Genomic DNA, 18,964 nt, shown 5'->3' on the forward strand with positions numbered 1-18,964 from the left:
TCCCTTTACAGTAACACCTTACAGTGTATTCTGTGAAGCCCTTTGAGACGTCTCAACAACCTGATAAGGCACTGTATCAAATGCCAGGATTATTATTATGATTATTATTGTTAGATAAAAAGAAATCTCTTTTCAGCCAATGAAAAAGCTCAACTTCTCTTTTTTTAAACAAAATCTTTTGATCTTATAGTCGATGGGCCAGTGGGATATTTTTCTAAAATGAAAGAATAAAAGTGGAATAAAACACATTACTGAACTACGCATGGAATTCAATGGATGTAAGGGAAATTCCACTTATAATGCAGATTATCCTTGTTTTTTTAAATTAAATTGGTGTTTAAGTATACCTTCAGTACTGAAACCCATATAAAATGTGGAATTCATCCCATTAAAATACTATAATGGTATGAGCCAATATATTTAGTATAATAGTGCAGGATAATAAGCCTCGTCAGGCACATTATAAATTCTTAGGCACATATTTGGCCTCAGTTACAATATAAAAGTTAAAAATTACAAAATGCTGTTGGGAGGCTTCAGTAAATAGGATGCAGGAACTCGAGGGAGAGCGAGAGAGAGCAAATCTGGCCAACTGGATATTTATTTAAGGCATTATTATATCTACGTAATACCCATTAAATGTTACAGAGAAACACTCGCCAGAATATGCACAGCTTTAAAATATGCTTGCTTTAACTTTGAGTAATTTCTGACCTGGTTGTAACATTTGGTCCTTCGTGTGGTCGTGAAAAAGACAGAAATCAGCACATTGAAAACTCACCTAAATCATATACCGGCCTAAGTCACACATGAGTTTATATTCTAGGCAAATTTGACATAACTCGTACTTTGCATAAGTCATATTAAACACAGAAGAACAACAACTTGCACTTATATAACGCCCTCCACCCAGGACAGCGTCTCAGAGCGAGTAACAGTGGCCGAGCCGGGAGGGGGGGGGAGAGGGGAAGAGAGTCAGCACGGTCGAAGAGAAAAGTTTTCAGTATGTATGGCCCCAACTGATACGACTTATGTGTGGTTTTACTGGGTAAGAAATGGACAGAAGAATGACATGCAGGCCTGTGGTTACTGAGCACCAAACAGACTCAAGCTGCCTGTTAAAAATTCCAAAATAACTAATCAAAAATACCACTGAGTGACTTGTATCCGCTGCCATTTCTCTGTGGAAATGAAACCAGAAGATGTGTTGGCAGACTAATTTTGACTCGATGCATCATTGCCTCATGGATTGTAAATATAAAGACCACATTACCAGGAACTCTCGAAAGAGACATTTTGGATCACACCCAATTGAGTCATTTTTAAAAAAAATATATACGTACTTTAATTCTTTTCCAAATTCGCCTTTAGAGTTGCATTTTTCTCCCATCTTCAACCCCGCAGAGCTGATCCAATACAAACACCACCGGCAGTTTAGGGTTGTGTTGCAACACAGTACAGCAGTTTTTTTCAGGGCTTCAAACAATTCTCGGAACAAAGTTCCAACATGTAAGCAATAACCTTTTTTTTGCAGGTTTGTAGATGCCTGAATTAGCCTCTGGTTACAGGTGCAATCGTTTCAGGAGTTAGAATTAAAAAGATTGATGGGGGGGAAAAAAATACCTTTCAGCAAAGATTGTTGGACCTCACCTGCAGCTGAATATTCAAGTCTTCCTGTGTCTAGCAATTTCTTCAGCTAAAGTCGGCAAATATAGCAGCTTTGGGTGATTGGGAGAAGTGTTGTCAGTCTGCAGGCCAGGCAACTCAATGGAGATATAATAATAATAATCCTCACATTTCATACAGCGCCTTATCACGTTATCGAGACGACTCAAAGCTCTTCACAAGATATATTGTAAAGTGAATTGACTGCATATTTTGTGGGCGAAACGCAGCAGCCAATTGCACACGGCAGCGTCCCACAAACAGCCGTGGATTGAGTGACCAAATAATTATTATATTTTATGTTCTTTTTAAAAAGGGCTTATTACCTCCACCAATCCACTAACAACTGGGTGCCTACTTGCTGCTAGATAAACAGAGGCGTGTGTGTGGAGTAAGGAAACTTGCCTAAGGTTTCACCCCACCCGGAAATCGAACCCAGGTCCTCTCACTTGCAAGGTGAATGCTCTAACCACTACACTACAGGAGATAGATTAATTGTGTCACTTGTAACTAACAGTCACAAACACGTGTGTGTGTGTGCGGGGGGACAGGATCTGTGTAACATGGTAAATTAGAACTCAGAATCCTTGGTTTAATCACAGACAATACAACTGTGAATCCAGATCTCCCCACTTTAATGATTTCTGTAAGTTCCCTTTTAAATGAGTTCCCTCAGTCTCATCCAAATTCCCAATGGCTAAGTGCTGTGGTGTTCGTAAAGATCGACAACAGCATCAAAAGAATTGGATACCATACCCTTCATTTTCCATATCAAATAAACCCCAAACTCTCTTCGGTTGGCTGAGCAAACATTTACTGGACTGCAATGCAGAGAGAGATTCACGCTCACTTCGCATTTTGTGCTATTTTAACGACAGAGATAATTTTAAAAATATACGAGGAAATCAACACATTGAATACAGCCTTTAAGTCCCAAATTATTGATCAGAGCCTGCAGACCAAACCCACAGGGAGTCGTTCAGATCGAGCTGCTGTGAAGGTAATAAAGTCCTCCCACCGAGGATTTGTCTTTCAAAACAAGGCCCCATTAAGGAGGATGATACTGAGGAGAATGTTTTTGCATTTGCTCGTTCACAAGGGGCCTATGAGAAACCTAACATTTACAATTCAAATAAGCATCAAACCCAGGTCCTATTCCTGGATACAGTCTATAGTTCGGGACAGGATGGTGGAACGTGAACTGAATGGACTTTGGTCTTCTTGTGTCCAGCAAATTCTTATGTGCATTCCCAGTCAGCAATAAAGGTCTCCATAAAAAAAACAATCCATTTAAGAAACTAGTTACAAGACTTAAATCTTATTTATAGCCTTGAACCATCTCAGCCCAATGTCCCCCTCAGCCACACAGCCTACCTCCACGTCTCCAGGTTCTTTTGCCCCAAGAAGCAAGATTCAGCATTACGTCAACGTGAGAATAAAAAGCCAATCACCACTACGTTAAAATTACTTAAATACCCCCAAAATACACCACACGCAAGCAAACAACAAGCCCAGTGCTTAAACAAACAGCAAACGTGAGCACATGAGAAGAGAAGAGCAGTCAGTGAATGTTCATTTTGGTAAAAGCCAACTCAAAATGAAGTGAACTTTGAGAGAACATAATGGGCAAAGTTGTACAAGGATTTGGAGCTTCTAATAATAAAGGGGCCACACCCAATTCTCAGGCTCATTGTAATACGCATTGAAACCAGCGCCATGTAAAATATGTTACATTGGTAGTTTACCATTTAAGCAAATCACTTCTGTTGCGAGCACGACATGTTCAACCATTTTCTTCACTTCTACCTAAACTCTGGATCTCACCCCCTCCCTCACCCAGCATTAAAACCCTTCTCTTCGACCGTCAATATTCACCACTCCCAACCTCCTCACCCTCTCTCTCCTCTCCCCAGCAATCAGACCTTCAGAATATACTGTAAAGTGTAGTAACTGTATATTTTGTGAGCGAGATGTTGTTCATATGGCGCCCTTGACAAGTGTTGTTGGTCAGAGTGAACTTTGGAATCAGAATGTCTCTATGAGGAGGAGAAATCTCACGTTCTCCAAAAGGTGCACTTTTATAGACAATAGCCCTTGAAAGGTTAAACACAGCAGAACACTGTATTGTAAACAGAGTTTATTGACTCAGGCATGAAAATATTCTGGTTTTACAAGAGGCCCTCTTCGGTCTTAAGTTTATTCCCACTTTCGCCCGAAACTAAAGAAAAAGGGCGTCAGGGATACGTTTTGCCCAAAAGAAAAGGTACTTTTCTTATAGTTAATACATTACACAAGGGCCCTCTATGCTGTATTATTTGATTATTATTTATTATTATTATTAAAAAATCTATAAATGGCACAACATTGGACAAAAATACTTTGGTGGTGTTAAGGCTGAGATATTAAAACTGATCAAAGAAAATATTTAGTTCAACTTCAGCTGTTGAATCTTCTTCCTTCTAAGCAGTAAATAGGAACCCAGTTGTTCATCAATTGGCAGATCACTTTCCGGGGGTAATAATCCCTCAAAAAAATAATTTGGTCACTCAGTCCACGACTGTTTGTGGGATGCTGCTGCGTGCAATCGACTGCCACGTTTCGCCCACAAAATATACAGTCAATTCAGGATAGGCGTCTCCCACAGGGCTATGTATAGAGGACCACAAAATAAAGAGAAGTGTATAGTGTATAATCCTGTATCAAAGAATAGGAAATACAGTCAGGGCCTCTCAGTAAAACCGCCTTTTGGAAGTCAAGACAAGTTTGCCAAGGCTTGTGTCAGCCGTGCGCTGCTAATGAGAATTCCTAGCAACTCCTGGTATGTCAACGAGTGTGCAAATGACACTGCGCTCTTCCATCCAAGAAAAGAACATTTGCCCAACTTTTTCCAGCAAAGCTTTTACAGCATCGCAACTCAAGCCCAGAAAGAAATATTTCAGATTCCGTGCCAGGACAGATTGTAAAACAATTGTGTCGAAGCAAACGGCCAATTCCTTTGAAACAAAACCCTTAAGTGGCTTTGGGAAGACACAGGTTTGCAAGGCGCACACCACACATGCCCTTATTAGGCCATCCAATGCACTTGTGGCTGTAGAATCCGTCTACCTCTCACCCCAGTGTCCAACAAGGTCATCTGGCGTTTCACTCGGGCGTTGGTCTGGAGCAACGAGTTATAATCATCGTAATAATCATCCTGGCATTTGATGAAGCGCCTTATCAGGTAGTTCAGACGCGTCACAACAAACACGGTAAAGTGAATTGACTGTATATTTTGTGTGCGAAATGCGGCAGCCAATTGCGCACACCAGCGTCCCCACAAACAGTCGTGGATTGAGTGACCAATTTTTTTTGGAGGACGGATTATTACCCCGGAAAATCGATCCACCAATCGACCCACAACTGGGTTCCTATTTAATGCTGGACGTGTGGAGTAAGGAAACTTGCCTAAGGTTTTGCTCCGCACGTGAATCGAACCCGGGTCCTCTTGCTTGCGAGGCGAGCGCATTAACCACTGAGCTACAGGACTCCAGGAGTTAGAAAAAGAGTCTCAGAAAAACAGCACGGGGAGTAGGAACATCTTAAGCCATTGCTCAATTGTGTTAGTTTGACCCCATTCCGTTTGTTGTATTTGCTACTCTTTGTACTGCTAGTCATAATCTTAAAATGTTCCCTTTGTGGATTTCAATTGCAACTTGTCCCGGATCCAAAAAACATCATAAGAGGAGAATTTTCCATTTTCGTTCGAGGTCCTGCAAATAAACATGTTCGCCAAGCGCTGTGGTTTGCTCATTACGCTCAAAATAATCAATCCCGTCACTCAGCAAAATGCTGGACAATTACTTCCTGTATTTACACCCCCACGTGGTTTTCTATGCAGTTTTGTTGGGATTGTCCACCTTTCCTTCAGAGATCTTTGCCATCACTTTCAACCCTGCTCATTGTTTGTTTTTATAGTCCTACTGTAACTCATTGGTTATCGCACTCTCCTCGCAAGAGAGAGGACCTGGGCTTAATTCCCGGGCAGAGCGAAACCTCAGGCAAGTTTCCTTACTCCACACACACGCCTCTGTTTACCAGCAGTGAGTAGGAACACGGTTGTTAGTCAATTGGCGGATCACTTTCCGGGGGTAATAATCCCTTCAAAAAAATTGGGGTACTCAATGAACTTGTGAGACTCACCAGTAGTCACAGGGGGTAAAACTGAACTGCAGTAAATGGGGTAACATCCTGCCCGGTTTCTACCATGACTTCATCCACATCAGTGTTCTTAACAATGGCCCAAGTTAACACAACTTCTTGTTTCTTCCCCTTTTACGTTAACAAAACGATGAATCTACTTATTAAGACCTTGAAAAACAATTCATAGAACGTGTCTGTGTAATGTGGAATCGCATTAAAGTAAAGTCTCCCACAGCCAGGGCCAGTCACCGGTCAGTCGGTACCTTACACTAACCCGACCGGCACAAAGGAACCTTTTGTCTCTCGTGGAACTAAGCCATCCATTATCCACATCAACCACTTGTTGGAGTGTTACAGTCTAAAAGGAGACATGGGATAAACAGAATCCCATTCGTTTGTAACCGAGACATGGAAAATATTTAATTCATGAGTAATCCATTCAAGACATCTCATCGCTGGGCAATAAAAGCATTTACGTGGGTGAAATATTCCTCTACATATTCCACTCACAAAATACACTCCTCTCCATTTCTCCACCTGAAACTCCACCTAGTCTTTGGCCTGCAGGACTGTGTATCAATTGAAAAATTGAAGATCGGGCAGCTAATTCATGAATTTAATAAATAATCCTTGCATTTGATATAGTGCCTGCTCATGTAATTGAGACGTCTCAAAGCGCTTCGCAGGATTTTACTGTGAAGCATAGAGTCTGCATTTGTAGCCAAATTGCAACACAGCAATGTCTCACAAAACAGCCTGTGAAGGGAACAACTGATTTTATCTGGAGAAATTGGAAGAATTTTCCACAATTTTACCCTTTAATCCTTCAAGGCCTATCTCAAGACCTTCTTTTTCGACCATGCCTTCGGTCACCCTCCTACCCCCACCCTCCTGATCCCCACCCCAGCTCGGGACTAGCTCCTCGACTGCCCAGTGCCTTGGGACGCCCTCCCGATGTACAAATATAATTTGTTGTTGTATCAAAGTGACCTTGTAGGCTAAGACTAAGTACATTTCATGTGGTTGATACAGCAGCTACTGGTCAGCGATTGAAGAGGGGGTTCACCTGGCTCTTGGGAACCCCATTGTGTGAGGAACCATAATTTGAAATGTTTCTGCTGACACGTCAGAGGTTTGGTTTGACGACACAAACCCAGATATTCAGGTCAGAGGGGCGACCGTGTTAATGTGGTTAGAGCACTCGCTTTGCAAGTGAGAGACCTGAGTTCAATCCCAGACAGAGGGCGAAACCTTGGGCAAGTTTCCTTACTCCACACAAAGCCTAATAATAATCCCTCCAAAACCAAAAACAATAATAAATTGGTCATTTTCAATCTACGACTGTTTGTGGGACATTGCTGTGCGCAATTGGCTGCCGCGTTCGCCCACAAATATACAGTCAATTCACTTTACAGTGTGTTCTGTGAAGCGCTTTGGGACGTCCTCCCGACGTGAAAAGCGCTATATCAAATGCAAGGATTATTATTATTATTAATGACTAAGAAAAGGGTTTGGCAATTGAAGGCCGATGGTATCAAAAACAAAATTTACTTTCACAACTTAATGAAAACCTCATTTCCAATCGCTTGAGAGCGCAGCTGCAAGCCAATGCTTCTGGCATAAAGTGATTTGATTTTAATCACCAGGTCTGTGGCAAAATGGAGTAGTCGGAGAGAGCAAACACATACACACACACACGCACGGAGGATGGATAGACTGAAATTGGCAATCTCATCAGAGCCTGCCTGTGAAGTATCCTCAAAGTCTCGGCAGTTTCAAATGAACTTCTAAACTCATTGATCTGTGAGGACTTGTAGATCAGCTGACAACAAAAGCGGTAATAGTATTTAAGATTTTTAACTCTGGTCAAAGAGCTTTCCTTCAAGGTCTCCTTAAAATAAATAACACCTAAAAAGTCTGAGGTGGATAGATTTCTGTTAGGTCAGGGTATTAGGGGATATGGGGCAAAGGCGGGTAATTGGAGTTGAGGTACAGATCAGCCGTGATCTGATAGAATGGCGGAACAGGCTTGAGGGGTTGAATGACCTTCTCCTGTTCTTATGAAAGCATTTTGTGTTTTAAGCTTTTCCTTCACATGTCCAGAGTCTGAGTCAAGTCGGAAAAACACAGTGTGGTCTGTGACTGTGACAGGAAAAATTAAACAGCTGAACTATGACATGGCTGACACACACACACCCCTCTCCCCACACAAACACCCAAACGCACACACACGCACTGACTGACCAGACAGAGAAGTGGGGCAGGAGGAGGCGACTGTCTCAAGTCTCGGTACTTTAACTGGTTTGTAAATTACACATTCATGAGTAGAAATGCCATTTTGATGCCAGGGTGCAAAACCATGCCCTGAGAGAACACAGCGGGAGGTTTCACTGCCCCAGTAATGTGTGCAGGAGGATTCCATCTTCCCAATTAGCTTCAATTCTTTTGCATGCGTGTGGGGGAACAGGACATTAATTATCCAGCATCTGCTTGTATGAAGGACGCTGACGGTGCCCAAGTGGATTAGCTTCACCGTATAGATCAGAGGAACTGTGTAACTGTGAGCAACGTCCCTCTGGGGAGCCTGAGTTTCAGAGCTACAGATTCTGCCTTTACCTCGGGTCACATACCGAGATTGCCAAGGTTATTACAGACCCAATGTTTCACCAGTTAAACACAGCAAAGTTCTCTTGAGCGCCAAGATGCTGCCCTGTGTGAAGGGTGTTCTGTACACACCAGGAGCTGTTGTGCATTTTGTCAGGTGTTAAGTTTCTGTTCGTGCCACTATTAAAATAACAATAATGCTCAGAATTATTCGATGTAGCACTTTAATACCTCGAAACAGCAAAAAGTAAAGTTTCTCTGTAAAGTGCAAGTGCCGATTTTGTGGGCAATCGTGGCAACCAATTTGTACACAGCAATGTCCCACAAACAGCCTGGAAATGATCGACTTAAACCCAGCAGCAGAACCTATCCAAGACATCGGTTTCTGAACGGTATTGCTAAGTCACTGTATCAATGAGAGCAGCCTCTATGGGGTTTGGATGACATTATTTTGGATATTAAGAGATTAAGTGAATGATAGGGCACGTCATCAACAACGATAACTTGCATTTATATAGTGTCCCTCACGCAGGGTAGAGCCACAGAAACCTTTGTAACCAATCCATACTGTTTGCTTGCTCAATGCATCTCATAAGTGAAGGTTATCTGATCGATTCGTATCAAATCAACCGAGGCAGTCAATATTTTCCCCGCTCAGAATTCCCAGTCTCTCTGCAGATTTAGTTATGAAAATAGACAGATAGTGGGGGGGGGGGGGTGGGAGTTGGCAAACCCCAAATATGTACAGCTGTTGTGTCTAAGAGATTGGCTATGAATTTCTGAGAACCAAGTTCCCTGTGAGGGAATCAAGAGAAACACAGTCTCACTAACAGGAGAGTCTGTGAATCATTTACCCCCAAGTTATGGAACTACATTCCAAATGGCAAGCAACATTTCCAATGGTTCACTAGAGCATGAATATCAGGCCTTGTCCAACGCACCAATTTGATGCCATCAGTGCTTTCGTAAAGGACTGCTTCCAAGATAGAAATGTAATAATAATTAATAATCTTTGCATTTGATATAGCGCCTTATCACATCGTTGAGACATCTCAAAATGCTTCACAGGATACACTGTAAAGTGAATCGACTATGCACTTTGGGGCTGAAACAGCTTCAAAGAAGGGGAAACATTTTTTAAGCCAACAAACACTGGCTTAAACAGCAGCAAAACACATTATTACACTGAAAAGTCATCGCTTCACTTGGAAGCGGCAGTTGATTTAGAATGGAAATTACCAGTGGCTTCCTTCTTGGAGGGTTTATAATATTGCCATGTGCCCCACACAGACGTAAAAGAATTGAAATTAATTGGGAAGATGGAATCCTCCTGCAAGCACTTTATTGGGGGCAGTGTTTTTTCAGCAAATAAAAAGATCTCATAATGCCCCCATTGAGGAAAATGTACAGACGTCAAAGAAGTCAATCTGTTTACCACCAGTCTGGATATCATCAATTACATAGCTGGTTTGTTGCAGTGTCTCTTTATAGGGCAGAGCATCATCAACAGCTGGAAAGGGTTACCAGGAAGGGTGGTCAGAACACGAGACTCATTTAAGAAACAGTCGGATGCTGTAATGGGAAGATGGTGGAGTTGGGATTCTGGAAGGTTGAGATAATTTGAGTCAAAGAGCTTTTCCTGATCTAAACCTCGCCACACGCTGTGCTTGGTGGAATCTGATTTGCAAGTCGATGGTGTGCAGGTGTAAAGGAATAAGGGATGTCCTTAATCACACAATTAAACAGATCAGTGATGTTTATCTGTTGCTTGTTAATTAACTAACTGAGGGCAGCTGGAGTTCCTTCTTTACAGCCATGTGAAGCTGCTGTTTAAGAATGTGTGGATTGTTCTAGCTGCTAAACAGTGTGAACTGTTTACACATGGTTAGCACATCCCATGTACTGGAGCCCAGTGGGTGTTTTATTACCAATGCAGTGCTGGGTGATGGGTGGGCTGCTATTGATGGAGGTGCTGTCCTTCGGATGAGATGTCAAACCAACGTCCTGTCTGTGCCAGCTCGAGTGGACATTAAAGATCCTGTGCCACTATGGTACAAAGGAGACTCTCTCGGTTTCCTGACCAAAGTGTTTAAAAGCTGCAAGGAAATGAGAGATCAGACTCCAGAGGCAGAACAAGCAATGAAACAGTGCCGTGTTCAAATACATTACTGCTGGTGTACAGCTTATTGCTTTGGATCAGCAAAGCCCTTTGAACTAATTGCCTGAAGTAGGCCATCATCAGTTACGCTCATTGAAATCTACTCCCCACAACTCGCTGCAGTTTCCAGTCTGTTTAAACGTTCCACGCATTAACAACCGTCTATATCGGGAGATATTTATAAGAATTCTTACAAAGAGAGGGAAAAACACGCAAGTATCTTGGGAGTCATAAAAACTTGTATGTTTATAGCAGCAGAGTTTGGAGGTTAGATTTCAGTCCCTTACTGACAGCCCCTCCCAAACCCTCCTCCAACTAATCGTACAGCTGGTCTGAGAGTTACAGTGTTCCTTTGATGCTATCTGTGAAACGTTACTAGTTTGCGGCGGTAAGAGCAAGGGAGTTTTCAATAAGAGGTTCTTTTAATGAAGAATAAAAGTTTTTCAGTTCTCTATAAATATCAGCCCTCGAGTAATACTCTTTCTCCCCAATCAATAAGAATAAAGGAAGGAGTCATATTGTCCACAAAATATACAGTGAATTCACTTTACAGAATATCCTGTGAACCGCTTTGAGATGTCTTGAAGACGTGATAAGACGCTATATCAAATGCAAGGATGATTATTATTGGCACACAGCTATAATAATAATCCTTACATTCAGAATAGCGCCTTTCACATCAAATAGCAGGAAGGATCTCAGTTTAACATCTCATCCAAAGGCCTGACATGGGGCTTGAGCCAACACATCTTCTGACTCAGAGGCGAGAGTGCTACCAACTGAGTGATACTTGTTGCAATTAATTGCATTTCCTAATCAAACCAATCGATTAATGCAGATCAATAGGTAACAGCAAGGTTTACAATAAAGTAATCCGGTTCCCACTTCCCATCATCTCCTGTAGTTCACGGCAGCCACCAGTGCAAGTACTGTCATCTGCCTCAGCACAAAATTAACTCAGGAACCAAGGTGAACTGCCAAAGGGAACTGTGTAGCTCAAAGGAATTTGATCCCAGAATAAGCAGCACATCTCTCTACTGTTTCACACACAGCTCTCCCTCTACAACACTGAGTTTATCAAAGTCCTTTACAATATACTCCGCTCAATCCAACCTGATCACCCCCCAGCCCCGCTCAACTGCGTGTTACTGAACACCACTTCAGTTTTGTTTTGTTTCCTTTTTTTAAAAAAAAAGTATAAAAAGAATGAGTTGTTTTGCTTTTTTCCGTGAACATTCCTCGTTTGTGACACAGTCTGATTGGAGACCAAGGGGATGTGTCGATGCTACAAAATTGGTAATTCTTTCATTATTTCAAACTGGTGCTTATAGCATAAAGAGGCTTTTAGTGATCAACATAGTGAGCTGCCAAGTTACCACCTTGAGATGAAACTGAAAATAATAATAATACTCATCCTTGCATTTGATTATAGCGCCTTATGTTGTTGAGACATCTCAAAGCACGTCACAGAATGTACTGTAAAGTGAATTAACAGTGTGTTTTGTGGGTGAAAATGAAAACGCACTGTGACGGATGATTTGAAATGGTTTGAGTCCTGCAAAACCCCAAAACATGACAGACTATGACAATGCCTTGATCTTATAAGCTGACAAAAAAGATGTCTCAATCCAGAAGATAGACGGCACTTCCCACAGTGACTCCTGCGATTGGAATGCTCGTGTCTATTCTTGTTAATACATGAACTCATTGTGTTTTAATGGTAGATTTTCATGCCAAGACGTTGTTTCCAGTCAAGAGAACTGGATAGAAACCGGTGCTATATAAAGCCAGGGACGTGGCTCGCCTTTGCACCCACTTGCAGATGGGACCCTAATAAGGACAAGGTCCATTCAGCAAACCAAAAGCATAGAAGGTGCTCGGAATTATTATTTTTTTTAATTATTCACACGTCATGAATTTAGCCCCGCGCGGCTCACATTAAATGCATTTAGCAACCCAGAAAGGTTCAGCAGGAACGTTTCATATAAATATGTAGAACTGAACCTCATTGTGAAAATTACTAGCAAAGCATTGGTTGTGATAGCAGGGTGGGCGAGTTTATTTTTCAGACTGAAATAAAACACTAATATTCCACTTTCCCCCCCCCCACCCAAACAAAGGACGAGATCTGTTGCTGAATATTACATTCCTCTTGTTTTCCCGTAAAATGAATATGTTTTGGCCAGATTAACCCACGCCTCATGCCTCCAGGGATTAAATAATAATAATCCTTGCATTTGATTCAGCGCTTTTCACGTCTTCTAGACGTCTCAAAGCGCTTCGCAGAATAGACTGTAAAGTGAAATGTAATATAATGGTCCTAGCTTCATACAAGATAATGTATAATAATACAAGATAATACAAGATTCACTGTGCGATTCACTCCACCACACACAGCAGAGTCCGAATTGTAACTCGGGTTAACAATTTGCCAGACAACCACAAGAGCTTGCATTTACACAGCACCCTTCACCTGGGGCAGGGTCTCGGAGCGCTTCACAGTGACCGAGCCAGATGCTGAGCCGAGGGCGGGGGTGAGGGGGGCAGGGTTGCGGGGAGGGAGCCGGGTAGGGATTGGTATGTGAGCTTTCAGCCAATCTGCCCAGCTCTCTGGACCTCCATCCTGGAGTCTCTCCACCTCGATCCCTTCTCTCCTCATGTTTAAAGTCAAGATTAAGTCGAGACTCAAACCCTGGGGACTCCCAGCAACTGATTTCATAGAAAAGGACACGAATGGCACAATGGGCTACAGGATCACAATGGAAAGCATCTCACTATAAAATCTTGGCTACACTGCACATAGTGAACGTTTCCCATGTGGGGCAATTTATGAATGATTGCCTGGCACAATGAAGTCTGTTGTGCTCATGCTGACTCAGGTTTGGGTGGAGTGGTTAGTGAGGTTTAGGCAGTTGTCTTGTCCCACAGTGTGCCGGAGAGATACCAGAAAATGCTGCAAATCCACAGTAGGTCAATCAGCATTGGAGAGACAAAGACATTAATGTGGGGGGGAGAGAAGAGAGTTTCCCTGATGGTGTAGTGGACAGAGCTGCAGTTTACAGGCCAGTAGTTTGCTGGTTGGAATCCGGGTCCGGGCTGCGTTTGCTGGTCTCAGTTTCCAAGGCCCCTGAGCTCGCTCTATTCATGTTCCACTTGGGTCTCAGCTGAGATCAAATTCAGCTGCTTTTTAAGTGAAGATCAATAAACAGTAAATACAAGTTTCTCTCCAGAAGAAGAGTGGAGTCCTGTAGCTCAATCCCTACGCTTTGCAAGTGAGAGACCTGAGTTCAATTCCCGGCAGCGCGAAACCTTGGGCAAGTTTCCTTACTCCACACAGAGCCTAATAATAATCCCTCCAAAAAAACAAAACAATAATAAATTGGTCATTTTCAATCCACAACTGTTTGTGGGACATTGCTGTGCGCAATTGGCTGTCGCGTTCGCCCACAAATATACAGTCAATTCACTTTACAGTATATTCTGTGAAGCGCTTCGGGATGTCTAGAAGACGTGAAAAGCGCTATATCAAATGCAAGGATTATTATTATTATTATAATAAGAAAAAAATACAGCTTGGGAATTCAAATCTAATCTGGTTCAAATACATTCTAAATTTCCACGCCACCCAAACACAGCCACACATCTGGGGAGCTTTCAAACTGAGATTTCAACCCCAACACCTGACAAGGCTTTGTAAGGTCAGCGAATACAGTAGGTCTGACAAGTACGGAAACCCATCACCACCCATAAGAGTCTCCAAACCAGACAAAGTTCCACATTTAGTCTGGCACCTACACATAGCACTGTCCTTGTGTCTGGAATGGAAATCTGTGAAAGCGATCCTGCTTACCCAGGGTCCCTTGTTAGGCACAGGTTGACAAGAGGTAGGGTTTGGGGGGACCCCAGAGTGTGTGTCAGGGTCACTGCCTGGAGCTTCAGCAGCTAAAACACACACATTGTATACTTTTCACTCATCGTCAACCACTGCAGACACAGGAACCTTACAACCTGCAGCAATATTAGGACACAGTGTAAATAACACTACAGTGAGAGTAGGATTGTACGAGGTCTATTAACAACTATGCATCTCTCCTGTTTGCCCCACTCCCTCCCTCCCGGCTTGGCACGATTCCTCACGTACGCAGCTGTAATTCCCCTCCTCCAACAACAAGAGAAATTTCTAATGACTGAAAACAGCCGATAGTACAAACCGTTGGAAACGGAACAGGACAGCAGAGGAGCAAGTTCTGTCCTGACTGACGTGCACGCCCACACCGAGAAGGGGAGACAGTCTGACAGTGAACAAGTGACAGACACCCCCTGAGGACGAGCGGGTTATTTGAAGGCTCAGCATTGCAGCAGCACAGGACAGGACTGAGGGAACTCACTCAGGCGGAAATTAAAGATCCCGTGGACCAACTCTAATGGGACACGATAGGAAAATCTCCCAGTGTCACGGCCAACGTTCCTTCCTTTCTCCCTCCCTCAACAACAAACAACACATTACACTTACACAGCGTCTTTCACGTCAGGAGGACGTCTCAAGGCGTTGGATCATCCAGAACTCTGCAGCCTGTGTCCTCTCCCGCACCAGGCTCCGCGACCCTACCCTTATGTTATATTTCTTATTGCAAGAGGGATTAAGGGATATGAGGGTAAGGCAGGGTCAGGTTATTAGCTGGAGTTAGATTAGAAGATCAGCCATGATTGAATGGCGGGCAGGCTCGAAGGGCCGAATGGCCTCCTACTGCTCCTACATGTTATGTTATCACCTCCATCTTCGTCCGACCCCATTGGCTTCCCATCACACAGAGGATACAGTTCAAGATCCTGGTCCTCACCTTCAAAGCCCTCCGTGGTCTTGCTCCCCCCGACCGCTGCCACCTCCTAACCCCCTACCATCCTGCCCACTCCCTCCGCTCAGCGGGCTCCAGCCTGCTTCACGTCCCCCCGACTTGCTCTCCCCACTATAGGTGGGCGGGCCTTCTGCCACTCTGCTCCTACCCTCTGAAAATCCCTCCTGCAGTCCCTCCACCTCACCCCCTCCCTCGCCACCTTCAAGAACCATCTCAAGACCCTCCTCTTCGACCGTGCCTTCGATCTCCGCGCTTCCCCCCCATGCCCTGCACCCTCCCCAACTCTGACCCTCAGCTCAGGTCCGTATTTCTGTCTGTCCAGCGCCTTGGGACGTCCTCCCAATGTGAAAGGCCTTTACACATGGACTTTTGTTGATGTTGCTGTAAACGGTTAAGCGACAGTCGAAGAGGAGAATTTTCCTCATCCAAAATCTTCACTCAACTCATCCCTGTAAATAAGTGTAGGAGGTGTCACTGGGTTAAGTATAGTCAACAGAACTCATGTATACTATTAAACACTATTAATCATCCTTTATAAATAGTGACACACATTACTCAGCTTTTCGGGTGGAAAGTGGGGGGAGGGGAAGGAAGTGGGGTAGAGAGTAAGCAAATAGCCGCCCTCCCAAATGAAGTCACCTTCAACACAACATTAAATTCTCTCCCCATTTAGGGGGCAGGTAACAAGGTTGCTCTCCTTTCCGCCAATAAAATGTGGTTTTCGTGAGATGAAGAGAAGACTCGCAAGTTGTAACAAGCAACGAAACAGGAACCGCTGCATTACAGCGCACACATTCCCACACGAGAAACAAGAAGGTATTGACTCCCAGGCACGTTTTGGAAGGAATCCACCTTCAGAACATAAGAATTTGCTGGGCCACCCAGTTCGCCTTCCATCATCCTGACAGTCGCTTGACTTGTCCCAAACTATACACTGTATCCCCGGATATTATTTCCTGACAGAAATCTATCTAATTTGTTCTTGGAATAAACAACACTCGCTGCTTCCACCGTCCATCTGTCTCCCTAGAGAACCTGTTCCCCACGTTTACCGCTTGCTCGCTGAAGTAGTGTTTCCACAGATTTGTTCTGAATTTATCCCCTTCAATCGCAGGCCATGACCTTTGGTTCTACTGTTCAGCACCAGATAAAACAACTCATCCTGGTCTACGTTATCTAGTCCCTTCAGAATCTTAAAGACCATAATCCTATCAACCCCTCCCCAACCTTCTCTTCTCCAGCTTCTAGTGAGAAATAGGCACCGTGAGATATAAAGGAAGATTTAGACATTGGTGAAAACAGTGGTAATAAAGTCTCCTTAAGGTTCAGCGTCAGGTTCAAAGAGAAGAAAGCACATTGACTTTCAGCTGTACAAGTGCAGGCAAGTTCTCCTGACTCAAATATCCCAGTCGCAGACAATACCTGTCTTTCATTCAACCCGGCTACGTACACACACAATAACGTGCTCTCAGGGGACGGGAAAGCATCTTGCTTAAATACACTAACGTCTTTCTCTTTCTCTCTCTCTTAATGTGATGGTTTCTGATCCACTCAGCTATTAAATGGTGAGAGCACTGGAGTCAGCTCACAAATCAATTACAACAAGGCCGGTTAAGTAATTCAGAAGAAAGCTCATGGCAAACCTCCTCCGCAACCCCCCTCACCCCTCTCTGCTTGAGAGGAAGAGACGAAGGGAGTGCCTTTAGATACAGCGAGCTTCAGAGCTTCCAAATCTAACAGAAAAACAGAAACCTGCCTTACCACTTTTATGGGGGAGAAAAAAAGGACAAAATTTAGTATATTCGCTGTTTGTTACACTCGGATCATATCCAGTTTAGGGGGGGGGGGAAAGAGACAACAGCAGTTTTCAGTCTTGCTATCAACGCTGTTAAGACAGGTCTGGTTTAGACACAACGGTACAGTAGCTCACAAATACCAGCCGGGGTGAGAGAGAGAGCGAGAATTGTAAATTATTAGCAAGAGCTGTGTTTACATTTAGAAACCACAATGAGGTAATACGTTACCCACATATGATACAATCCCCCCCCCCCCCGACCACCCCCAATCTTCCACAAGTAAATAAACTAACTTCCAAACCACAACCCAACAACAACAACTTGCATTTACATAGCACCCCTCTCACGGGGTAGAATCCCAGAGCGCTCGACAATGGCAGAACACTATAGAGCATATACACATGTGTGTGTGTGTGTATGTATACATATATATGTACACACACACATTGTATATACACACACACATTGTATACACACACATCTATACACATACATCTATACACACATCTATACACAGACACATATATACACAAACACAGATACATATACAGACACACATACATACACACACACCTATACACATACACACACATCTATACACAGACACATATATACAAACACAAATACATATATATACACAGACACACACACACACAGAGCCTCCGAAAGTCCTTTTGAAAGTCTCTCCGTTAAGGACACAAGACCCAGGGCTTACCCTTCTTGCGCTTGTCAGGCCGACTGATGTCTAAATGCCACAGAGACCTGACCTTGGGTCCGGGCACCTTCTTCTTGTGGTTAGTGTTGCCCATACTGTGAGACTGGGTAAGGGAAGCTCCAGTTGCTCTGCTTCATTGCTGCACAATGGGTAACACCTGGCGGACAGCCAGCAGCTGAGGGCTGCAGTAACAGGGAGCCCAGAGCTCACCATCAATCAGAGCTCAAACAGCCAGTAGCGAGTACAGGAGGAGGGGATTGACCAGAACCTGTTCACCCACCCTGGCTGCTGGGGTTTTCGTGTGCCCTGTACGTCTTGTTTATTTTCTCTCCTGCCTTTTTTTTTCCCCACCGCCCCTACCTTCTCTCTCTCTCGCCCTCTCTCAGCCTTCGTCCTACTTTATTTTGTGTGCCTTTTGCCTACAAAATACACAGTCACTGCACTTTACAGTATATCCTGCAAAGTCCTGTTCCCAGTTTGGGATCTCACACGTGTCTTCTCTTGTTTTAACTCTTTCTAACTTAACTTCCTCCCCCCGTTATTTTCCAGCTTTTCTAAACACCTTTCGGTTCTAATCCTCTCCAAGTGATAGGAATTTTTTGGTGTATATATTACACATTTTAAACCAACATTCGCATTGCCGCAAGCTTCTGCAGTAAAGTGACTGAAAGCAAACTGAAACTGTCAATAAGCCCCGGGTTACATCATTGATAATAATAATCCTTGCATTTCACTATAGCGCATTATCATGTCTTTGAGACGTCTCCAAGCGCTTCATAGACTATACTGTAAAGTGAACTGACTGTATATTTTGTGGGCGAAACACAGCAGCTAATTACGAACAGCAGTGTCCCACAAACAGTCGAGGATTGAGTGACCAAATTTATTATTTTATTTGGAGGGATTATTATCCCCAGAAAAGCAATCCGCCAATCAGCCAACAACTGAATCCCTATTTACTGCTCGGTAAACGGAGACGCGTGGAGTAAGG

At 43.5% G+C, this 18,964-nt stretch overlaps 1 protein-coding gene across 1 annotated transcript in view; it reads right to left on the minus strand.

Annotated features, from left to right (window-relative positions):
* Positions 1-18,964, minus strand: part of LOC103185689 (uncharacterized protein KIAA1522) — a 57,101-nt gene that overhangs the window by 20,130 nt on the left and 18,007 nt on the right. The gene's annotated exons all lie outside the window — the stretch shown is intronic.

The sequence above is a fragment of the Callorhinchus milii genome, unplaced genomic scaffold, assembly GCF_018977255.1.
Source record: "Callorhinchus milii isolate IMCB2004 unplaced genomic scaffold, IMCB_Cmil_1.0 Scaffold10, whole genome shotgun sequence".
In the NCBI taxonomy this organism is placed as follows: Eukaryota; Metazoa; Chordata; class Chondrichthyes; order Chimaeriformes; family Callorhinchidae; genus Callorhinchus; species Callorhinchus milii.